This window comes from Balaenoptera acutorostrata, chromosome 19, assembly GCF_949987535.1.
Source record: "Balaenoptera acutorostrata chromosome 19, mBalAcu1.1, whole genome shotgun sequence".
In the NCBI taxonomy this organism is placed as follows: Eukaryota; Metazoa; Chordata; class Mammalia; order Artiodactyla; family Balaenopteridae; genus Balaenoptera; species Balaenoptera acutorostrata.
In genome coordinates, this window is record NC_080082.1 from 23,252,972 (window position 1) to 23,278,873 (window position 25,902).

General features: G+C 38.5%; 1 long non-coding RNA gene across 1 annotated transcript in view; it reads left to right on the forward strand.

Moving 5' to 3' along the window:
• Nucleotides 1–25,513, forward strand: part of LOC103014749 (uncharacterized) — a 259,519-nt gene extending 234,006 nt beyond the window's left edge. The window contains exon 4 of the long non-coding RNA XR_009006035.1: nt 23,629–25,513. This is a non-coding gene — a long non-coding RNA (uncharacterized LOC103014749). The remainder of the gene's footprint in view (nt 1–23,628) is intronic.
• The last annotated feature ends 389 nt before the right edge of the window (nt 25,514–25,902 follow it).

Here is a 25,902-nt window from a genome sequence, read left to right on the forward strand (position 1 = left end):
TCCCTGGTGGCGCAGTGGTTGAGAATCTGCCTGCCAATGCAGGGGACACGGGTTCGAGCCCTGGTCTGGGAAGATCCCACATGCCATGGAGCAGCTGGGCCCGTGAGCCACAATTACTGAGCCTGCGCGTCTGGAGTCTGTGCTCCGCAACAAGAGAGGCCGCAATAGTGAGAGGCCCGCACACCGCGATGAAGAGTGGCCCCCACTTGCCGCAACTAGAGAAAACCCTCGCACAGAAATGAAGACCCAGCACAACCATAAATAAATAAATTAAAAAAAAAAAAAAAGACCAAGAATATTACCAAATATTGTACAATCCCTAGGACGATCTACAATGACAAAGGCTTACTCAGGCCAAAATGTCAACAGTGTGAAGTTGAAAAATCTTGATCTACAGGGTATCTAGTCTTCAGGAACCAGCTCAGTTCACCTCTTCTCTGAACAAGTGCCTAATCACACCTAACTGTTTCTGGCTTCCCCATCCATCCAACCCCATCACTCCCTCCCAGACCTAATAAAGTATACATATGGTTCATCTGCTGTATTATCAATTACTTCTTTACATACCTAATTTCACTTCTATTTGTGAGCGTCTTGAGTGCAATTATCATATTTGTATCACAGCACACAGCACCTATTTTGTTGTTGTTGGTTTTAGGGCACTTTTCCATGTGACTAATAGGAGATGTTGAAAGAAAATGAGATCACTAAAATTTGCAAAATTCAACTTTGCCATCATAAACAAAGGGTAAAACAAGAGGGTGACATTTGGTTTACTTAACCTATCAAGGATTTACTATTCTGATAAGAGCTGAGGAAAATGGTTATTCCAACTGTTCATAAAAATGTGATAGGTTCACGTTACTCAGAGATAACTTGTTCATAGTCTTTAAAATATACCTGTTCTTTGATCATCTCTAAGAGTTCACTTTTCACTGGTTGATTTGGAGTCGAATCAGTCCATTGACACAGAAAAGGAATTTTTATCCATGTGTTTATGATAGAATTTAGGAGTTCTGTGAATTCAGAGGGGAAAAAATTACACCTAATTTAGTATTTTTTGTTTTATGTGTAATGAAGGAAACAAAGCACAGAGTCTTTAATACACTGTCATTTGTGGCTACCACAAATGTTTTCTTATCTTATTACCGTGTTTCAAACACCTTGAAATATTGTTTATTAATAATGCTACTTAAAAATTACAGTACTTAAGAGATTATTTAATATGTTAATGAGGAAGCACTTATATTTCTATGCCATAATTAAAACACTTTGACAATTTTATTTCAACATAATTAACTTTCTTTGTAATCCCATTGCTTTATCTAAAAATATTATTTTAATAGTTAATCCATCAGCTGCATGGAACACCATCCTCAACACCCCACTTCAAACCCTGTCAGTGTGACTAATTCATATGTATGAGAATATTTCATGACTGTACTTTCACTGTAGAACCTTATTAAAGTTCTTTATCAGTGGGTATTCAGAAAACACTGTGTAAGGGCCATTCTGCAAAAGACAAACAAAATATATAACATACTGTATTAGTTGTCTGTTGCTGCATAAGAAATTACCCAAAATTTACAAGCTTAAGACAACACAAATATATTATCTTACAGTTTTGTAAGTCTGAAATCTGAAACAAATCTCATCAGGCTAAAATTGAGGTGTCAGCAAATCATATCCCATCCTGGAGGCTCCAGGGGAGAATCTATTTCTTGCTCGTTGGGTTGTTAGCATAACTCAGCTCCTTGGGGTTGTAGGAACCAGGTCCTTGTTTTTCTTGCTGCTTATAAAATGAGGGCTATTCATTACTTTCTTTGGCTAATGGCCCCATCCTACATCTTCAAAGCCAGCAACAGCAAGTCTAATATTTTTTATATCACATCTCTCTTCTTCCATCATTTTTCAGTTTTCAGAATGCATGTGATTAGGATAAAGCACCCTCTTTCAAGACCTGTAACCTTACTCTCATCTGAAAAGTCACTTTTGCCATATAAAGTAACATATTTACAGGTACTAGGGATTAGGATGTGGTCTATGTATCCCAGGTGCCTAGAAGTATCTCACAATGACTAGAAACACTCTTTATCTTTGAATTTCATTAATATTTCATTATTAAGGGTACCTGAATCTTATGCCAACAAATGAAAATTAATTTTATTATTTATTAATGTAATATATGTACAGCTATCATAATTAGTTCTGACATAATATTCTTACTAAAGGGAGGATAAAGATCTTTGCTTTATGCTTCTTTTAAGTTTTCTAAATCTTCTTTTCCTAAATTCTATTAACCTATGGATATGTATAGTTTTATAGCTCTCGATATCTTTTACATATTGTGCCTATTGTCTTTTAAAAATATTTTGGTGTCTATGTACAGTGTTAGCACATGATATGACATTTTCAGAAGTAAAATTTTGGAAATTACCTGATGAAAGGATTTTATTTTCCAATTTTGGACTGTGTTTATAGGAAGAATCCTATAAAAGTAAAGAGATCAAAGAACATGCAGTTAAATGATGAATTATCCTTCTCAAAAATTATCTATGTTTATGGGGTGAAGATTACCCAAGAAATTTAAGGACACATACCTACTGAATATGTAGGATATATAAAGTCATATTAATAAAACCCTAATTTTTATATTTTTGAATACTGCTCTAACCTGACAAGGTAGATTATTCAGAAAGTTACAAGTCTTCAGCATATTTGAGTCAGAGTATACACGGGCCACAGCTTAAGAGGGAAAAAAACCTGTCAAGGGAGAGAGATTCAATTTGTAGAAGTGTTCCTTCTTGGGGAACCACAGGTAAAAGTAGAAAATGAAATAAAATCCTAGTTATAAAAAGGGAATGCCAAAAGCAGTTCACGACTTCCTGTAGAAAATAACCCTTTAGCCACTGCTCATATCACTCTTTCTCTTTACTGCTTTTTAAATCAGCAAAGAGGATCGGTAAAGGATCTTTGGAACTGAGAGCAAGTTTCACTAATGAGTCTCCTGATGCTGTCCCAGTGATGGGCACAGCAGAATTCCATCAATAAAACATTAAGATAAAGCACCCACAGCCCTTAAGGTAGCAGCCAAATCTCATTCCAGGGACTTGCATTTTGTGTCAATTAAGGAGTAGACTTCAAGTGATGAAACTGACTTTGCTCAGGCTTGCAGGACACCTCCGGCAAACATTAGCACAACAATCGCCATCATATTTTTTGTGCCTCTCAGGTCCATGTGCAATGACTATCTCTCTCATTTCTCATTGGCATGCTGTTGTTCTAATTTACTCACCAAGACTTGCATTTAAGTCCCAGTTGAGCTTGTTGGACACCGAAATGGACTTAACAGGCACAAGCCTTTCCCAAATCTGTATTTTCTCCATTTATTAGTAAACCTCTCAACTCATCTTTGTTTTTGCTTCCATCAGGAGAGTTTCAAGACAACCCTGTAAGGTGAGATAAGAATGTTCTTATTTATTAAACTAATGCTTCTATCAATATAAATAAATTTGAATTCCAGGTGAGTTCCGGGGCATCTATTTCTCCTACTTTTGGTTCTTGAATTCCAGGAAAAGCGATAGTAAGAAGAGCTATTAACACAAACTCACTCTGTTTATTTGTTGTAGCAGCAAATGTTCCATAATGTAAATACTAGGATGGAATTTACACTGAACATCAGTATATTTCTGAGTTTCTTATCACACCTAAATTAACTAAAGGGTTTTTGTTTAAGGGATCTCTTCTTCTGATTAAAATGTAGTTAGAATCATAAAATCCTGTGGTTTTATATTTGGGAATCTCATTCACTTAATTTGCATAAAGTGCCATTTTTATATCTTTAAAGAATAAACAAATTTACATTTTTTTCATGTAACTTGTCTCATCAGAAAAAGCTTTGAATATTCAGGTAAGCATAATTTGTCTTTGCTGTCACATTAGTTTAGGATGTGATTTACCTGCCTTTTCTAAGATACGTAAGTATACCCTGATTAAATAAACATGAAAGTGACCAAGCAAACATTTTAATCTCACAAAGAGAACAGGTGTGCAAAAGGTAGGTAGCACTGCCACTCCCACTCACCCTGCAATGTATCAAATTCAAATACTGCCCATGGTAAGATTCAACCTCAACCTCTTCCCCAAAGACACAGCACTGCCATGAGCAACCTCTCACTAGCAATAGGTCTTTTACCTCTGACACTTCCCAAGGCTCTGTCACCATCAGCAAGAAATCTCCACACATGCTCCTTTTCCCTCTTGCCAGATTGCTCCAGTTACAAAACAATTTGAAACTTGGGAAATTTAGACCAAGAAGCGGTATCTTTCTTATCATTTCTCATTTTACATACAACAGAAGCACAATTTTACCTAAGCACTAAAGATGCCTAGTTGTTTACATGATCTGAAGAGTGATTTGGGGACAGAATTAAGTTTAGGGATTCTGTTTAAAACGTCTCCTAATACACTGTTATGCAGTTTTGAAATTTAGAAGAACATGATTATCTTATTGTTAGTAAATTAGAGACATGATGGAAAATGGACAATAATGAAGGAAGGTAATCCATTTCAGACCAAAAATATTTCTTCACAAATCAGAAGATGATGCCTCTTTACCCTCTGTATGATAGAACATGGGGAATCGTCCCATTCAGCACTTCTTCAGATAGGGCAAAAATAGGGGTTCAGAGGAGTGACTTCCCCAAGTCAAGCTTTCAAAGAATGTTTTTACTGATTACCCACCCTGGGCCTTGCATATAACATGTCACCCAGTACTTCAGGAACCGGAGATACGAGTGCCTGCTCTGAGCTTTGTTGGGAATCCAGCTCTGAGCAAAGCGAAAATAATTCTTGTGTTCATAGTCTCTTTAGTCTAATGAAAGGAGAGTCAAATTAAAGATACATTTATGAGCACATAGCTAATTATAAATTGTAACTGTGGTAAGTCCTTTTTGAAAAGAATTACAAGTTGAAACGAGCTAAGAAGGGAGTTGCTGGAATAGACCAAAGACTAAAAGAAAGTCCATTTTGAGGAATTAGAATTTAAAACCAAAAACTTAAATAGAAATTGACCAGAACCCCTTCCCAAAAATGGGGTTGATAGGAAAATGACCTAAGTAGATAGAGCAGCCAACGTAAAGTCCTGCAAGTTTTAAGGAGACAGCATATCTGAAGAATTTATAAGGAGGCCAAGAGATCTTGGGAGTTTCAAGAAACGTGGAAAATATTAAAATATATTGGTGACTTGTGCAAAACCTCTCTATGGAAGACTATACTTCCAAAATTGGTCCTCTAGGGACTTCCCTGGTGGCACAGTGGTTAAGAATCCGCCTGCCAATGCAGGGGACACGGGTTCGATCCCTAGTCTGGGAAGATCCCACTTGCCACGGAGCAACTAAGCCTGTGTGCCACAACTACTGAAGCCCACGCACCCTAGAGCCCGTGCGCCACAACACTGAACCCGCGTGCTGCAACCACTGAAGCCCGCGTGCCTAGAGCCCATGCTTCGCAACAGGAGAAGCCACCGTAATGAGAAGCCCGCACACCGCAATGAAGAGTAGCCCCCACTCGCCACAACTAGAGAAAGCCTGTGCACAGCAACGCAGACCCAACTTAGCCAAAAAAAATTGGTCCTCTAGGGGCTTCCCTGGTGGCGCAGTGGTTGAGAATCTGCCTGCTAATGCAGGGGACACGGGTTCGAGCCCTGGTCTGGGAAGATCCCACATGCCACGGAGCAGCTGGGCCCGTGAGCCACAATTGCTGAGCCTGCGCGTCTGGAGCCTGTGCCCCGCAACGGGAGGGGCCACGATGGAGAGAGGCCCGCGCACTGCGATGAAGAGCGGTCCCCACACCGCAATGAAGAGTGGTCCCCGCTTGCCGCAACTGGAGAAAGCCCTCGCACGAACCGAAGACCCAACACAGCAAAAATAAATAAATAAATAAAGGATAGTCTTCTAATTTAAAAAAAAAAAAAAAAATTGGTCCTCTAATTCCAATTCCACTGCTATGGTTTGTTAACTCATAAAAGCATTTCCCATTTGTATGCAACATGACATAGAAAACATTTGGAACTCAGAGGCACTTTAAATTTCCACGCACTCCACACGTAAATTTGGTGCTCTTCTTGAAAACTTCCATTTTGATTGTATAATCAAAACCAGTGGCAGATATTGCCAGCTAAGTAGAGTTTAGCAAATTAAACTACATTACATCAAAACACGATGCTCTCATCCAGCATACAATCCCCTATCATCAAATAGTTTGCAGTGAGCATGTATTTTGCAAGTTTCACTATCTCAATCTGTATTTGCCCTCAAACCTTCCTCAGGGCTCTGTCTACATTGTCAAATGAGGAGTTGAGCCATCACCATGGGAAGGGTATTGATGGAGACAGTTCAGGTCAAATGAGTCCCCTTTTCCCAGATTCTGCTCTATAATAGGCTCGCGTCTCCTCTTCAATTTGCTCGCATAAACAGAGCCTTCGAGCAAGTGTGAGACTAGTAGATATTCCAAACGTGTCTCAAATAATATTACAGATATAAGGTCTTGTCTACAAAGCATATCTGACCCATAACATTTCAGTGCTGAAACGACAGTGTGGAGAGATTTTGCTCTAACTTTTTTGTTGTTATATTTAAGGAAACTGAGGCTCAAAAATGCTCATTCATTAGCGCTACTGCATGGTGCCTCAAACACACTCCCTGGTGGAAACAGAAGTGAAATACGTGTATCTTGACTCCTATTTCCGACTTTTCCCTGGGCATCCGTACACTGGGACTGGAATCCATTCATCCAACAACTACTAGCAAACACTCAATATTTATCAGTCCATATAGGACTCTTGGAAGACAAATAACCATAACTAACCACAGCTTACTCTGTGCTAGGAATTGTGCTCAGATATTTACGTGTAATTCTTCTCATTGCCATACTATGCTTAGGAGGGAGACATGATTATTAACCCCATTCTATATAAGACTGAAAAGGTTAAGTTTGAGAAGCTTCTCCCCAAATCACATAGGTATTAGGTGGTTAATAGAACTTCACCCCCCCCCCCAGCCTGAAGTCTTAAGCATTATGCTATTCTGCCCCATAAGTAATGATATGGATATTCTTTTGTGAGAAAAAAAATTAATTTTGACATATTTGATAAATATTCGTGAAGTTCTACTACGTGTCTGGAACTGTGTTTCTTGCTGAGGATGTTCTGGGGAACACAATACACATATGTCTTATGGAGCTTACTGCCCAGGAGGTGAAGGGGAGATTAAGCAAAGAATGACACAAATGTAGTTAAGTACCAAGAGTACTTTTAATAGTACCTTAAATATACTAAGAATTAATAGGAGGCACTGTAAAACAATATAACAACTATCCATTGGTATCAGGGAGGTGGTTGTCAAGATGAGGCTCAAAGGAAGAGAGGGAATTGACAAGAAAAGAGAAGACAAGAAAAGAGGTAGCGGGAATAGGTGTACAGGTGCTGGGTTGGAAAAGAGCTTGATGCATATTAAGTACAGAGATGGCCAATGTGACCATAACGTACTAAACACTGCGATATATATGCAAAATGGAGCTGAAGAGAAAAGTAAAGTGTGCCAAGAGCATGCAGGCTGGTGAAAGATTTTGGTCTTTTCCTACAACGTGTTATATGGCTATTGGGAGTTTTAGTAGGAGGGTATTCTCAGAAGATTTATGTTTTAAGAACAACTTGATTGCTATGTAGTAAAGGCATTACCGAGGGCCAAGAGGGAAACTTTTTTTTTTTAATTAATTAATTTATTTTGGCTGCCCCAGGTCTTAGTTGCAGCACGTGGGATCTTTGTTGCGGCATGCAGGATCTTTAGTTGCGTCATGCGGACTCTTAGTTGCGGCATGCGTGTGGGATCTACTTCCCTGACCAGGGATAGAACCCGGGCCCCCTGCATTGGGAGCACAGACTCTTACCTACTGGACCACCAGGGAAGTCCCAAGAGTGAAACTTTTCAAACGTTGACATTTCATTTATTTACTAGCATGTTGGCAACCTGGAATACAAACAGAGAAGAACAAGAATGTTTGGCAAAGACTCCAGAAATCATGCCATTTAAATATTAGGGAAAGAACTGGGCATGCTTGCTTTTGAGAAAGAGAATTAGGAGAGATTAGAGCTTTTATAGGAGGGAGAAGATGGAAACAATGAGCTGAATTTCTAAGGAGACATATTTTAGCTCACTAGAGCCATTTTTATACTCAGAGAGAGTCAATAAAATAATGGGTGGCTCTATGACATTGTCAGTTTTCTGGCCCTGAAGACATTTAAGGCGATATTACATATTTCTACTTCTCAGGATGTTGTAGAACTGGTTCCATAACTGGAACAGACATTTGGACAAAGTGTCTTCCTCCAAAATTGGTTCAAATGCTAAGATTCTTAATTTGCCTTACAAATCAGAATGTCAAACAGCAACCTATTGCTAGAGATGAAGTAATATAATTTCTTTGTATGTGGAATTCAGATGGAATCTTTATCGTATTTACAAAGTAAGGGCTATCTTGCCTTCAGAAACTCTGATGGATTTTCCTACACAAAAATCATGACTTCCTCGATTCAGCTTGATCCCTGCCTAGAACTGGTGACCAGCCACAGAATTAGCATAAACTAAAGATAGAGCTTCTATCTAAGATATATCTTATTCTTTTTCTGCTTATATTCTACCAGTGAATATGCAAATATTGTAATTAATAATGCTTTCTATTAATAACTTTATAAAACATTAAAAAGTTAAATCCAAAGTAAATTTTTCTCCCTCTGCTTTGGTTCAGTTCATTACCTCTGATTTTTTTCATTCTTTCCATACTTTCCATTCTTTCTTCCACTCTCACTGTGCTTCTTCCATATCACGGCTAGAGTCATCTTTCTTATGCATACATGTCTTTGTGCCACTCCCATGTTTAAGACACACATACATAGAAAATTTCTTCCCAGTGCTTTACAGTGTAAAATCTATGCAGTTTTATCTTGATATAAATTACCCTTTGTAATTTTTATCCAATGGACCTGATCATTCTCACATACATCCCTTCTATTTTTATTCATTACAATGTATTCAAGCTACTGTGGACCACCTTTCATTTACAAAAAAGCAGTAGTAATTATTATAGTAGTATTAGTATTTTAGTATTAAAGTAGTTTTAGTTACAGTAAAAAGCAATGGCTGCCATTTAAGGACCTCATATGAACCAGACATTTTAACATGACTTTCATTTATTCAACATATACTTATTAAAGGGCACTCTCAGGCACTGATCCAGGAAGCTGAGATAATGCAGTGAACAAAACAGGTGATGTCCCTGTTTCATGGGGCTTATATTCCAATGAGTCATGATGTCACATTTTACAGAGATAGGTATTATTCAGTATTATCTCTTCCCTTTTCAATTTCTTTCCTAGCCTAAGGGTCTATATATATATTATGTGCCTTGGAAAAAGCATAAATAAACAAACTTTCTCCATACCCCCCCAAGAATGAAAATCTAATTGCTTAAATAAGGGGCATGCATTAATATGCCTGTTAAGAACAATTATAGCTCCCAGAATAGAAATATGGGCTTTTAACCTTGTTTTGATTCAATAACCTACATTGTTGAGGAGGTTTGCCAACTGGACTGCATCTTTGAAGCCTCACCTCCACCATCTGTATTCATCTGAATGTCATGCCATCATGTGTCTCTTCAAGTGGAGATCATTTCATTCTTAATATAGTCAGGTAGCATAGAGTGCTTTTCACCCTGGGAAATGCAAAAAGTGCAGAACCAGGAACTGTCTGGGTTGAGGAACAAAGTCCAAGGGAAACCCCTGGTGAGACTGTGAAAGGCAGCGGGTGAGGAGGTATGAGAAGGTGTCACATATTATCCAAAAGGAGGAAGAGTGATTGGCAAGGTCAGGCTATTCGCAGAAATAGCATTTGAGCCCAGTTCGATTGAAACTTAAAAGCTTAGATAAGTCAAAGGGCTGTGAGAGAGGGGGAGGAAAAGAGTCACGCTTTTCCTTATGGGAAACTTGGTAAGAAAAAGAATCACCCGTATTAGAGGAATTATATAAATAGAAAGAAAATTGTAAAAGGAATCTAGTGTACAGTACTTAGAAAATATTTTTAAAACACACCTAATTGTATAAGATTTACAAAAGGGTTCACTATGGGTATGTACAGGAAGGGACACAATTTTGAAATATCCAAAGGGAGTATAACCAACTAATATTAATAATTGCTTTTTTAAAAGCCTCATCAGGCAGTACCTTTCAAACATGATCCTTAAATCAGAATCACCAGGTAAATTTGTTAAAAAAAATAAAGCAAACTTTTCTGGCCATTTCTCTTGCATACCCAATCAAGATCTGTGAGGGTGGGAATTTTTGTAAACAAATTGTTCAGCAGTGGGAGGTATGCCTTTTTTCGTTGGTACAGAATTTCTTCGGTTTTTCACAGTCTGTCCTGTGCCTACACTGTTCCTCAGCTGCATATCCTGCCTCTGGGTGCTTTTCCACTGTGAACTCCACACTAAAGCCACAGATGCAGGCTGATACCAGACTCTAGATCAGCCATTCTTTACAAAGTTGCATTTTTCCTTCTCTGCCTGCAATATCTTCCAAATCTCTCTTTTCTTTCTTTCAAAAGTCAACTGAGAGTCACTTTCTCTGGTAAGTCTCTAATGAGTACCGGGTACTGTGTTGGGCAGCCTCTCCAAGTGCTACCATGGCTCCTAATGTAATATGGTCCATAGGAAGGTCTCAATAGCGTTTCTCAGGCTAAGCTATACTAATCCATTGGAACGTGTGTCTTTCATCTATTTGGTAAATTCTTATGAAAGGTATGCTTGCTTCCAGGCAATACGCAAGCCACTAACGATATTTAGTGTCTAGTGAGGGAGAGGAAAGGTAAGGAATAAGGTGGAATAATTGCTATGATAGGGGAAATACAGAATGCCACAAGACAATGCCACAGGATTCCAAACCTATTAGACTTCTCCCCTACACAGTCGAGACTTAAGTGACTGCTCCCCTCCAGAAGCCATTACTTGGTTGTTTATCTACATGCCTCTACATACGGACTTAACTGAGCATTCTTTGACAATAACAATAATTTCTGCAGCCATTTCTAGAGTAGTCTCTTCCCCAAATGAAGATATTTTAACACCCATTTATTTTGTACTTACCACTGTCTATATGCTTTGATAAGAATGAAAAACAAAACAGTAACCACATTTGCTTTTAGCCTCAGGTTAATTATATGTGTTAAGCTGACCATGATAATATTTACTGAAACACACTGATCATTTATGTCAGCCCTTAATGTAGATTCTATCCCCGAAGCTTCATATCATCCTTATATGATAGGTGCTATTATTATCACCATTTTACAGATGAGGAAACTAAAGTTCCAATAAATAGTCCCATTTGTCCAAAGTCACACATAAGTAGCCCCTTGACTACAAACCTGTGTAGTCTGACTGCAGAGGGCACACTCGTATCCATTAAGCTATCTTCCCTGCAGTTTTATTTCACTGTGGCATTCCACTGTGTCTTAGATTGAAGTTTTCCTCTAAGCCTGTCATTTCTGGAGAGATAACATATCAGAAGTTCTAGGATCAAAATGCCTGGCTTTGAGTCCTGCTACTATTATTTATTAGCTAGGTAGCTTTGAGTATTTCACTCAAACTTTCTGTGCTTTGGCTTAGTCACTGGCACCATGGGAAGAAGAATAACATTTAACTTGTAGAGTTGCTAATAGGGCTTAGCAAATAGTAAGCACTCTTTTCTGGTTATCATCAATACTATTGCCATCACTATTACTATACAATTATTTCTTCTACCAACAGAGCATTACAACTACCATGGCTGATTTGTGAGCCTTCAGTAAATCAGTTAGAAACAGTTTTCCCATTGGTAAAATGTGCATTTAAATCCTCCCTGTTTTCCTTATAAGGTTTCTATGAGGATGAAAATAAAAGATGAATATAACAGTATTTCAAGTTCTCTGAATCTAATAAAGTACCTATAACTACATCACTCCATTTACCACTTTTATTGATGTATATCTCTTTTCTTACTTTATGAGATTCTTTTTCTTTTTTAAGAATGTTTTTAACTTCATATAACTTACAACAACAGTGGCTTAAACAAGACATTATTTATTTGTTTATTTATTTATTTGGCCGTGCTGTGCAGCATGTTGGACCCTAAGTTCCCTGACCAGGGATTGAACCCGTGCCCCCTGAATTGGGAGTGTGGAGTCTTAACCACTGGACCACCAGGGAAGTCCCACTTTGTGAGACTCTGATAGATACCTCCAGAGACTCATGAGATATCAGGCCAAACTCAGAAGGAAAAATCCTCAACTAATTCCATTCATATATCCATGACATCAGGTTATCATAAGAGAGACACATAAAATAAAATGAAGAAGAACAATGTCCCCCAAGAACCAGAATCTGGAATATGGTTAAGTTGCTCCTATTTAATGCCTGCTCTCTACCTGGTTATGAAAAATATGCTCTGGATCCTAAATAAACACTGGGCCCAGTGAGCAAGGGGGTATAATTTTCATCGATTGCTGCAAGATTTCCTCTATGCTAGGAACTTTTACCTGTGTTCACTTCCTTTTTTCTTCTACCCTACCTTCTTTATAACCCCCAAGTTTATTTGATAAACTTTCAGCTCTGTGAGATGAAACAAGTTTTGTAAAGACATCTTAATAAATGGCAAAGATATTTAAGTCTGGGTGCCTGATTCCAGAGTTCAGGTACTTTCCACTAAGATATGGTACATCTTGAATATGCTCTAAGAAAAATTAATAAGCAAGTTCATTCATCCATCCAAGAGAATAATTAATGTGTTAAGAAATGGCCTGGTCAATGGATAATGAATGGTTCAAAAAAACAGGTACGAGGAGGATAACTGGAAATAGATACACATAAATAGGTAGGTAGACAGACAGATCAATTGATCAATCGATCTTAAAATCCTTCTAGGTTCTAGGACACAAAAACCAAAAGTGATGTTAATTTGAATGTTATGATCCTACAATAACAAAATGTCTAAAGCCCTATCACTCTGTATCTTAGTTTCACAGTCACGTTTTCTTTCAATCGTTAGAATAACAAATGTTCAATATAGAAAACGTGGGGAAAATTCTAGAAGGAAAGTAAAATCACTCTGTCAAGAGATCCATAGGTAACCATGTTTTTCAACACTTTATAAATTTCTTTTATTTATTCTACTTTATTATATTTGTGTTTCTATATTCTATTCTTTTTAAATTAAGATACTCCTACATCTTGTCTCCTTTCCTCCAGTTTAGTGTTTGGCAATTTTATGACAAACTTTTCACAGACAAGATTCTAGTAACTTTATAATTTTCTATCCTGAGAATTGATAATTATTTAATTCACCATTACCCTTTCATTGTTTTCAATTTATAAACTGTTTTATAACTTAAGCTGTCATTAAAATCTCTGTTATTCAAAGATTTTCCTGTATCCATAATATTACAATAGAATGGACTCCTGAGAATCAAAAATGAGAAGAAGTATTTGGACATTTTTAATGTCTTAATACATATTGCCGAATTGCTTTTCTATAAATACAGTGGTCATTGATCAGCAGCCTCAGAGAGAAGGGGCATTTCAGAGAGAGGGGTAACATGGAAAAGGCAGGGATAAAAAAGGGGGATAAAGATTGAGAAATTTGACAGTGAATTTAGGGCTGAAGTATGGGAAGACAGGAAGAAAAATTTTTAAATGTCAATTAACATTAGTTTCAAACTCACAGGCAAATGGAATCTAAAGAATATCAAATATACCATGTTGTCAAATTTGAGTCATATTTTGTTAAAGAAAGTGAGTGAAGGGATTATCAGCACTGCACTCTTTCTAAATCCATCAGAGAGGAGACACTTGGAAGTTCAAGTTTTGCATTATATGCTCATATTGGTATTGATTGATGGGATTTCCTGTCTTTAAATACAAAGGTTGCCTGTATGTTTTACTGACCTGCATTTGAGCCAGGGCTTTTTGTTGTTGTTTTGTTTTGTTTTGTTTTGTTTTGTTTTTTTGTTCAAGGAGAGAGGATTTTTTATTGAAATACAATTGACATACAACATTATATTAGTTTCAGGTGTATAACATAGTGATTCAATATTTGTATATACTGTGAAATGATCACAATAGGTCTACTTACCATCTGTCACAATACATAGTTACAAATTTTTTTTCTTGTGACTTTTTTTTTAACATCTTTATTGGAGTATAATTGCTTTACAATGGTGTGTTAGTTTCTGCTTTATAAGAAAGTGAATCAGTTATACATATACATATATCCCCATATCTCTTCCCTCTTGTGTCTCCCTCCCTCCCACCCTCCCTATCCCACCCCTCTAGGTGGTCACAAAGCACCGAGCTGATCTCCCTGTGCTATGCGGCTGCTTCCCACTAGCTAGCTATTTTACATTTGGTAGTGTATATATGTCCATGCCAGTCTCTCACTTTGTCCCAGCTTACCCTTCCCCCTCCCCGTGTCCTCAAGTCCGTTCTCTAGTAGGTCTGCGTCTTTATTGCTGTCTTGCCCCTAGGTTCTTCATGACCTTTTTTTTTTTTTTAGATTCCATATATATGTGTTAGCATACGGTATTTGTTTTTCTCTTTCTGACTTACTTCACTCTGTATGACAGACTCTGGGTCCATCCACCTCACTACAAATACCTCCATTTCATTTCTTTTTATGGCTGAGTAATATTCCATTGTATATATGTACCACATCCTCTTTATTCATTCATCTGTTGATGGACACTTAGGTTGCTTCCATGTGAGCCAGGGCTTTTTTAACTGATGAAATTGTGGCTCTTTCTCTCATAAAATATATTAAAATAACAATATTTATATTATGAGTAGCTTTGGTAACCCAGGATGATCAAATATTCTAACAAGTGAAACTTGATGCCAGCAAGATACTGATTTCTTTGCAGTTCCAAATTATATCAATAAAGATTAAAATTGGGCTTCCCTGGTGGCACAGTGGTTGAGAATCTGCCTGCTAATGCAGGGGACACGGGTTCATGCCCTGGTCTGGGAAGATCCCACATGCTGCAGAGCAACTAGGCCCATGAGCCACAACTACTGAGCCTGCACGTCTGGAGCCTGTGCTCCGCAACAAGAGACGCCACGATAGTGAGAGGCCCGCGCACCGTGATGAAGAGTGGCCCCCACTTGCCGCAACTAGAGAAAGCCCTAGCACAGAAACGAAGACCCAACATAGCAATCAGTCAATCAATCAATCAATAAATAAATCTTTAAGAAAAAAAAAGATTAAAATTATATTTCAGTTTTCAAAATTTAAGAAATGACTAATAAACAACTTGTACTAATTCTACAAGAGTTTTCTAATATTTCTTTGAAACTAAAGTATCTTCTATCCATTGCAACTCCAGTATTTCCCTGAGATTTTTTCCCCCCTAAACTTGTATTTCTGGAACTCAATTTTTTAAGAATAACTATAGATAAGAGTCAAGATCACATGGTAAACAGAGGCAAATAGGAGTGTTCGTGACTGTATTAAACATGTAATCACTGAGATTAAAATTAGAGAATACTATAAAATTAATTGTATTCTCTGCCTTGGACGAACTCACATTCTAATGATAATTACAAGTAAGAATTAGAAACCCTGTGGTTTTTTAGACTATTAGAGTTAAACCACTCATCTTGTTTCTTCTTGTATGCTATGCATCTCTCATGGTAGAATGTACAGGTTTCTAAAAAAAAACCCAAGAGAAGGGACATCTAACATAGCCTGAGGAGTTGAGAAAGCTTTTCCAGAGGGCAGGTAATGGCTGAGATGAATTATCCTGGTAATAATCACAAACCATGGGACTTCCCTGGTGGTACATTGGTTAAGAATCCGCCTGCCAATGCAGGGGACACGGGTTTGAGCCCTGGTCCAGGAAGATCCCACATGCCGTGGAGCAACTAAGCCCATGCGCCACAACTACTGAGCCTGTGCTCTAGAGCCCGCAAGCTACAACTACTGAGCCCACGTGCCTAGAGCCCATGCTCCACAACAAGAGAAGCCACTGCAATGAGAAGCCCGTGCACCACAACAGAGTAGCCCCCGCCCACTGCAACTAGAGAAAAGCCCGCGCACAGTAACGAGGACCCAACGCAGCCTAAATAAATAAATAAAATAATTAAATTTAAAAAAATCACAAACCACAATCAGGAGGTTAAAATGGTGCAAAGTCATGGAGGTGTCAAGGAGTTATAAGAGTTGGGAAATTCAGCACATCTGAAATTTGAATTTGAGGTGAGAAGCATGAGGTCAAATCACAGATGAATGCTACCAATCTGGAGTCTGTTCTTAAGTCAGTGCAGTGCTACTGAAAGATTTTACATAAGTGACACAATCATATTGACAGTGTAGAAAGCTCTCCATGGTGGAGCTATGGAAATTAAATTTGGGGAGTTTGGGGATTGAGAATGTCATCAGGGTAATTCACTACCAGGCTAGTTTAATGGTTCAACTGAGATATAATGGGGCCTTTTTCCATGAGAATAAAAGGAAGAGCAGAGTAGAGGAGATACATGAAAGATACTTATCATCACGGACGTTTTACATGTTTCTTTCGAAAAGCTCAGTTCTTTAAATCCCACAGACTTACACTTGGACATCTTTCAAAACAGGGGCTGCCGAGGGGCTTCCCTGGTGGCGCAGTGGTTGAGAATCTGCCTGCTAATGCAGGAGACACGGGTTCGAGCCCTGGTCTGGGAAGATCCCACATGCCACGGAGCAGCTGGGCCCGTGAGCCACAACTACTGAGCCTGCGCGTCTGGAGCCTATGCCCCGCAATGGGAGGGGCCGCAATAGTGAAAGGCCCGCGCACCGCGATGAAGAGCGGTCCCCACACCGCGATGAAGAGTGGCCCCCACTTGCCACAACTAGAGAAAGCCCTCGCACGAACCGAAGACCCAACACAGCCAAAAATAAATAAATAAATAAATAAAGTAGCTATAAAATTAAAAAAAAAAAAAAAAAAAAACAGGGGCTGCCGAAATGTGAAAGAGTGAAAGCTAAATTGCCTTCAACTTAGAAGGATTTTTTCCCCAGCTCTAATTTGCCTATGTTTGGTGTGGAATTAGGTATTGAAATCCACTCAAGTTTCTAATTTTCAGCTTCCTTGCACCCACACAGCCTCACAGCTGTGAGTTTGCTAATATAATGGATTCCAGTTGAATCTAACAAGGGGCTCACTACACAAATACTCTCAGATGGTATGGTTTTTCTTTTTTTTTTTTTTTTAACATTTTTTAAAATTTATTTATTTTTGGCTGCGTTGGGTCTTCATTGCGGTGCGCAGGCTTCTCATTGCAGTGGCCTCTCTTGTTGCAGAGCACGGGCTCTAGGCGCAGGGCTTCAGTAGTTGTGGCTCGCGGGCTCTAGAGCGCAGGCTCAGTAGTTGTGGCGCATGGGCTTAGTTGCTCCGTGGCATGTGGGATCTTCCCGGACCAGGGCTCGAACCCGTGTGCCCTGCATCGCCAGGCGGATTCTTAACCACTGCGCCACCAGGGAAGCCCCAGACGGTATGTTTTTATGTAAATAAAACCTAGATCAAAATGTGGATACTAGTAAACTTAAAGGTCTGTTTTTAATAGAATGATTCTTAAAATTATTCTATTATGTTAGCCACAGCCAAGTTGTGACGGAGCTGATTCATCAGATGTAAAGAGAAGGGATTGGTAAATTAATTACTTGGCACTACCAGATTATAGTATTGGTGTGGTCGTTAGGTATTATCTAGTCTAAACAATAAAGAATAAACAAATGAGGAAACAAATGAGGCAACAATTTTAAAAAGACACTTCTGGCTTATGATCCTGGAATTAGCTCCCCTGTGAGTCAAAATTAGAGCATTTCCCCCAAAAGCCTAATTTGAAAAACAGATAAACTTTCAAATCTAATGCACCATCCTGGGCCATACCACACGTGTATAGTATTAGAATGTCTGGGGCTCGAAGTCTGCAACTCTGGATTATAATTAAAAGTCTACCAGGTAATAATTCTCCTGTACACCAAAGTTTGACAGCAACTACTCTAAGACCGTAGCATCCCCCCGTCACTCTAAATTTATCTGAACCTATGATTTCGTTTTAAAAGTTCTTGATGGTTTTATACAGAACAAGTATTTCTGAAATTTAATGAATGCTTGGAAAGATTCCCACTCCTACTACCCAGAAACTGTTTAAAAGGATAAGACAGAAGATTCATACGTGTGGTTAGGTTTGGCTATGTACGCTAGGTGTACAGGGGGCAGTCAGTAATATATTCTTGTCTGTGCCCCCCTAGTACCGAGCACAAAGCCTGAGGCATGGCAGGTATCCAGTAAAATGTGTGGAATAAATTAACTGATTTGAAAGTCGGTGACTTTCCTCTGAGTAGGGAAGTCATGGAGGTAAGTTTTAGCTTCTGAAATGAAGCCTTGGATGTTCCCAATAATGAACACTGCAGTTATCTCTTCATGGGAAGGGGAAGCAATTCCTTTACAGGCATTCCGTAAGGGGTTATATATACATATATTGAAAAAATGAAGCAATGGTTTTGCCATTGCTCCATTTAAATAGATGAGCTCCATTCTTTTGTTTCTTTTGTGTGCAGGATTGCTGTACACCTCTAGATGGTGCTGCTGGCTCGTAACTAAGCAGCCACAATATCCAAATCCAAGGCAGAGTGAAGAGTTCTGACCTCTGAGGAACCATCTCTGCATTTGTGACTCTGCCTCTTGCCAATTTGCAGGAAGCTGTATTTTAAAATACTTCCACTCGGCCAATTCGGATCACCTTTCTTTCCTACTCTCCCCTCATTATCTCTGTTTTCAAATTAAGGAACCTGTTTTAAGATATTCTTAATAGAATTTCTAATTATGTTTATGCTCTTCTTATTCACGGTATGCAGAATGGAAGAATAGAGATAACTGATGCATGCTAGGAAAAAACTGTTTCTACCTGGAAACGTTCCTGTTGAACTTGATACATATGGAATGCCACACTTATATACTCCATACATAACTCTGTAAAAGATATATGATCTTTCTGAGTCCAATTGTAATTATTTTTTAAAAGAAACAGCATAACACTGGAAATATGGTATTACTGAAATAGAAACACTCAGGACTGAAAAGGATGTGGCGTATGCACGGCTGCTCTGCCCTCTCATTTCCAGGACAGGCACCGGTATTTTTTCATGGTACTCTTCCCCAATTAGCTACATCTGGGATCAGAATTCATTCCTACCACGGAAATGAAGACGGATAACTGTCTGCATATAGTTTATACTATTCACTAGTTTAGTGCTGTTATTTTATGCTGGTTATTTGGCACCCAAAGAATCTAGGTGTCCTGCCCATAATTCCATGAAATAAGTAGCAGAACTAAAAAAAACAAAAACAAAACAAAACCAGAACCTAGATACATTGAACCCTGTTTAAGAGCTTATAGGTCATGCTGACTATAGTCTGTTTTATCTCTAAAATTCCAAGCCAGAGTCTCAAACTGTTAATGCATGTCCTAGGAAACAGATAGCAATTCATTCATTGATCGATAAGGATTTATTCAGTAGTTACTATGAGTTCAAAACCATCCCAAATAAACTGTGCTAAAGAGATAAATGGAATGACTCCTGCTTCCAGAAGCTATCATTACTGCAGAAGAGAGTGACCATATAACGTATTGCTGTGGGCAGTAACTGTTTCTCATCTATTGCTACGAGAGACATGCAACGTGAAAGAAATGTGTACCAGATACAGTGGGACAACATGTGATATGACAGGAATATGTACCAGAAGATTAATGAATGCTGCCTTGATGGGGAACAAAGGCAAGATTTAGACTCAGTTCAATGAAACTGACAGAGTATATAGATTGTTTTTGTTTTCCAAGAATGAGGATGAAGTTACCAGGAGCACAGGAGGTAGATGAGTGCATGTATTTAGGTTTTAAAAATATAAAAACAATAGTACTGCGGCACACGTGCATTTGGTGTACCCATGTGACAAGTATTCCATTTAATTCTTACAAAACAACCACTATGACTACCAATATGTGACAGCTACTTCCCATTTTACAGATCAGAGCATTGAGACTCACAGATGTAAAGAGGTTTACTCAAGGTCCCATAACCAACTGCAGAGAGGTAGTTACAAAGCTCATGCCTCCAGCCTCTGCATTAGACAGTCTTTCTGACTCTCTTTCAATTAGAATCAAGAAGGAAAGTGATGAAATACCTGTGCTAGTCCATAACAAATTTTATGTTTCAATTTCACAAACAGGACTTGGGATGTGTCCCTGAATCAGAGGGCATGTTAGCACAGCAAGGCTAACATCATTTACAGCTTCCGTAAGTTAGCCGGCTAAAGAAAAGCAGGAGATACCTCATCGCTGATGCAAACCCACAGAATCAGAAATTAGTACTTAGGTTCCAGAAAAAAAAAGTGGAATGGGCAGGAGCCTCAGCATATGAGGACCTGAGCGCAAAATGCTGAAGATTCTAGAACTGACACTAAAAAGTAGCTGTACAATTCTGGAAAAATTATTCCACCTTTTAGGGGCCGAGTTGCCTCAATCTGCAGGTGCCAATAGGCAGAGTATCGGATCACTGCCTTCATTTTAGCTCTTTCTGTGGTTCTAAAAAATTCAAAAGCCATGTAATCTCAGCACCAGATCATGGAGAAGGGGGAAACGAACATGGAGAAAAAGGTGATCCATCTAAAGACTGCAGCTAGAAGAGGTTTGGATTGTCCATATGGTATACTGAAGCCAGGCTGATGTCTCTATTAACTCTCTTCAAGCTTCACATCCCCTCCCATGTCTGCAGAAATTAGAATTATGCTTGGAACAAAGGAAGTGCCCACAAGGTAAGTGTTGAATGGTGGTCTATTTGCATTCATTCATCCATTCAGTAAATATGTAGTCAGCATCTCTTTGAGGGAACACACTGTCATATTTACTGGAGCTTAAACAGTACTGCTCATGAGGCTTAAATATGCATGGATATTTTCACAGAAAGAAAAGAGTACAGTCAATAAACGGGAGGCAAAAACAAAGGATTCTGAGTATTGGGGGAGGGGAAATTTAGACTTCCTGAATCTAGAAAGATTCTGAAGTTCAACAAGAGACTAGAGTCATGAGGAGAAGACTGAGTAGATACCAGTCAAGGCACATGAAAGAATGAGTTAGAGGAGAAATCGTTCGTGGTGGATGGTAGGAGAACATATGGTTTTCTCTTATTCAGATTATTTACCTGGGATACTAGGAGCAGACCCATTCCTGAGCAATACTATTCCCAGAGTTTTTAACTCTAAAAGAGCATCATAATCAAATGATGTGATCCAGAGTCTTATTTTTTTTACAGAAGTTGTCTTGCTTCTCTCGCTCCCCTTTCTGTTCTCTGGATTAAAGAATAGACGATAGAGTGTACTTACATATGAGTTAACACTTTAAGTGCCTTTACACGCTAAAGCATATAAACAGGCAATAGACATTCCAGCTGAGCCTCCTCAGAGCACAGGGACCTCACAGCAATCGGTCCCTCAAGATCTAGCCACTCCGTCTGTGTCATGCCCTGTGGGTTTCGGTAGCACCACTGATTATTCATCCACACACCTGCTTGTCCCATCACCACTCTACACTGGGCACAGTTGCTCATTGTTCTCCACTGATTAAAATGCTGTGATTTATAAATGGATGAGGTAAAAGAAAAGCAGACCAAGGCCATTACTTGCAGGTGGGTTTTTCTAGTTGCTTGTCTCCTGAGTAATCAATCTTCTGTGGAATATCTCTTGTCCATTTACTGTTGGGATTTTTAAAGTGACTTCCTACACTGATAACGACCAAATTCCATGTATGTCCAATTCTAAAAGACAGCTGAAATATCAAATATCACTTTTTCCATGATAGTATATGTATCTAATTTACTCTAAAACTGTCCTTTATGTGAAAACTATAATGTTTGATTCCAAGACTCTAAATTAACAGACTAAAAGGACTAAGTAGAAAGTATGGGTATTACGAGGTAAGTATGTCACCGCTAAAACACTCAAACGGGTTCATGTCCATTAATTGTTGATGGGCAAAAATTTGAACAATGCAAATGCTGTTAAATTCTATGGTACACCTATGGACTAGTTTTCTGAGTTAAAACTGTCTTTAAACATTGCCTCATATAAGCACCTCCTCTTTTTTTTTTTTTTTTAAACATCTTTATTGAAGTATAATTGCCTTACAATAGTGTGTTAGCTTCTGCTTTATAACAAAGTGAATCAGTTATACATATACAATATGTTCCCATTTCTCTTCCCTCTTGCATCTCCCTCCCTCCCACCCTCCCCATCCCACCCCTCTAGGTGGTCACAAAGCACCGAGCTGATCTCCCTGTGCTATGCGGCTGCTTCCCACTAGTTATCTATTTTACATTTGGTAGTGTATATATGTCCATGACACTCTCTTACCCTGTCACCTCCTCTTGACAGGCAAAGACGACAGATCAGGAAAGGAGAAGTCACATGGTATAAAAGAGGAAGAAAAAATGTGTGTCTTAATTTCCATCCTCAGTTTGGCCCAAATAATTCTCAGAGGCTCCTAGGGACAGGGACCTTTTTGTGGCCTCCCTGGTGTCTCACACAGCACATGACATAGGACCACACACAAGGCAGGTGCTCATACATAATAACTGCAACAATTATAGCATTCATATCACCCTGAAGGACTAGAGAGGTGAGGAGTAATTCAAGCCTAAAAAGACGTGGGAATCTTAGAGGAAGAAAAATTTGCGTTGATGGATATAGGCTCCTAATGTCTATTTATTTCATTTGGTGTAAGCCTATCAGTCCAACATCTGGCAAACCTGAGACTTAGCAAATGGGATCTTCTGAGGTATACGTGAACAAATATATCCTTCTTTTCTAATTCAGTGATGGAAAGGAGAACTTATTTGTATTTTATTATTTTACAAATAATTTAAAAGTTCCGTCACAGAAACCATTGTAAGTTCAGCAAAACGTGAGGCTATTTTACAAGATTCATTATTTTTAAAAAATCTTCCTTCTTACAAAACAGTAGTATTGGGACTTCCCTGGTGGCACAGTGGCTAAGAATCCACCTGCCAATGCAGGGGACATGGGTTCAAGCCCTGGTCCAGTAAGATCCCACATGCCACAGAGCAACTAAGCCCGTGTGCCACAACTACTGAGCCTCCACTCTAGAGCCTGCAAGCCACAACTACTGAGCCCATGTGCCACAACTACTGAAGCCCGCACGCCTATAGCCCGTGCTCCACAACAAGAGAAGCCACCGCAATGAGAAGCCTGCGCACCACAACAAAGAGTAGCCCCCGCTCACCACAACTAGAGAAAGCCTGCGTGCAGCAATGAAGACCCAACACAGCCAAAAATAAATAAATAAATTTATTTTTTAAAAAAGTAGTATTAATTTCCTGTCTTTTTAAAACTTGGGCCATTTCTTCTGCAATTAGCAGCATGTGTCTGCAAAGATAGATGTGTCTTTTTATACATAAATATGCTTTGCCCTTTCTTCTTCTGTATTTTCTAGAAAAATTACATCAGAGGGACTTCCCTGGTGGTCCAGTGGTAAAGAATACGCCTTACAACGCAGGGGACGCAGGTTCGATCCCTGGTCGGGGAACTAAGATCCCACATGCCACGGGGCAACCACGCACCACAACTACTGAGCTCGCGTGCCTCAACTAGAGCCCACGTCCCGCAAACTACAGAGCCCACGTGCCACAACGAGAGAGAGAAAACCCGCACGCCACAACTAGAGAGAAGCCTGCACACCACAACTAAGAGCCCGCGTGCCACAACTAAGACGCGACGCAGCCAAAAATAAATTAAATAAATAATAAATAAATCTTTTTCTTAAAAAAGAGAAAAATTACATTGGAGAGTAAGATATGTACCTGCCCACAGATACTCATTCTTCAGAATCATGAGAGTTCTTTGACTCGTGGAAACCACAAGTTAAAGAGTACATTTCAGATCCAACGAACTTATTTAGAAACCTGATCACCTCTGCTGCCTGAAATAGGGATAGTCTTGGAAGAAAAAACTAATTATCTGTAACAAGATTGTAAAAGGGGATCTTGAAGGAGAAAATGGCTAAAGGGACTAGACAGATTCCTATAGGTTCTTGTTATAATTGAAACTCTAAATTCTATGAAGTTGAATTAAAAAGCAATAGAAGTTCAACTTTCCAGAACCTGGCCTGTTACCAACTTCCTTTGGTATAAGAAAGGTTCTATTTTTATTTTTTTAGGAGAAAAGGGTAAAATGGCAAGAGACGTAATTGTGGGGAAAGTAATTAATCATTCTCTTAAATATTAAAAAAAAAGAGGAAAAAATTCCAAACATTAACCCATCTTTCAGTTCACTTTCCTATATGCTAATCACTGATGTTCATAATGATTGCAGGCCTAGCAAAAGCCCTGAGGATCATAGGAAGATTAAATTTTACTCATTAGACTGTAGCTAACAAGGCAGAAGAATGTCCTTATATATGTAACAATGATTTCCAATAATTTGCTCTGTGACCTTGGAAAATTCACTTAACTGCTCTGGAGAAGCCCGCACACCGCAACGAAGACCCAACGCGGCCAAAAATAAATAAAATTAAATCTTAAAAAAATAAAATAAAATGGTGGGAGAATTCCAGAGGAGATTTGGTTGAAGCATTTCCAAGACTCAGAAAGAAATAGTCTGTAACTCACAGAACTTGCCCAAATCAATCTGCATCAGAAAAATAAGTGTAGTGGTATGATTTTTTTTAAGAACAAAATAAAATACCTGATATAATTCATTAATGCCCCAGAAAACAACAGAACAAAATAAAAATCATAAGTAAGCAAAGCTCATGCTTATGGAAAATGCTTTTGTTAGATTGACAGAGTTTGTTTTTTGATCAGTAGGTTTTTTCTTACTGTACTTATTTTGATGGGAGGTAACTGTGGTGGATAGAGAAATAACAGCTTGAAGTTTATATTGGCAACCTAAATTATCTCTCCTTAAAGGTGTTAAAATGTTATTCATATGAATAAATTTTAAATTTAGACCTTCAGAGATAATTTTGACTGCTAATTTGAATCTTTTAGCTAATCCTACATACATGGCATAGAAATTCTATTATTTTCTGCTTCTCATAGCAGCTTGGAAACTGCACAACCTACTTGAGCATTCTTTAGTCTTTAACAAGTAAGACTGGGAATTGTGGAATAATCAGTAATGGTTATCTGCCTTTTCCTATTTAAGAACAATAATGGTGCTCACTCATCCTGAACAAGGGCATTAATTAATCATTGTAGCTATGCAGGTTGAAGTCCCAATGTTATCATCATTGAAGCATAACAGTAATATAAACTCCTGCTTAAGTGCTTTTGTTCTGTGAAATAAATCTTTGCATTACAACCGTTCCTAATCATTTATTAAAAGTATAACACTTTGCCATTATCATACTTGATTGTGATGTTTTTAAGCCATTTGTTTGTCTTAACTTCTTGCTTGCACAAATTTAATTTTCTAGAATTTTAAAGCATAGAGTGGATTTGGTGGGGGCGGGGGGTGGGTGACAAGAAAGCTCTCTAGAAGAATGCACGCCTTTTAAAAAAACAAAAGTAGAAGTAGAAACAAAAAGAAATAGGGTAGAAAATTAATCTAAATGCTCTATCTGGTTACGCAATGGATATGTGGCATAAAATACAAATGTTGTGATTATTAGATATAGTTATAAAACACAACCTAAAGAAACTAATAATACTGAGGTAACCATATTATCTCAAACAAATAGAACTTTCTGTTGACTTGAAAGGAACGT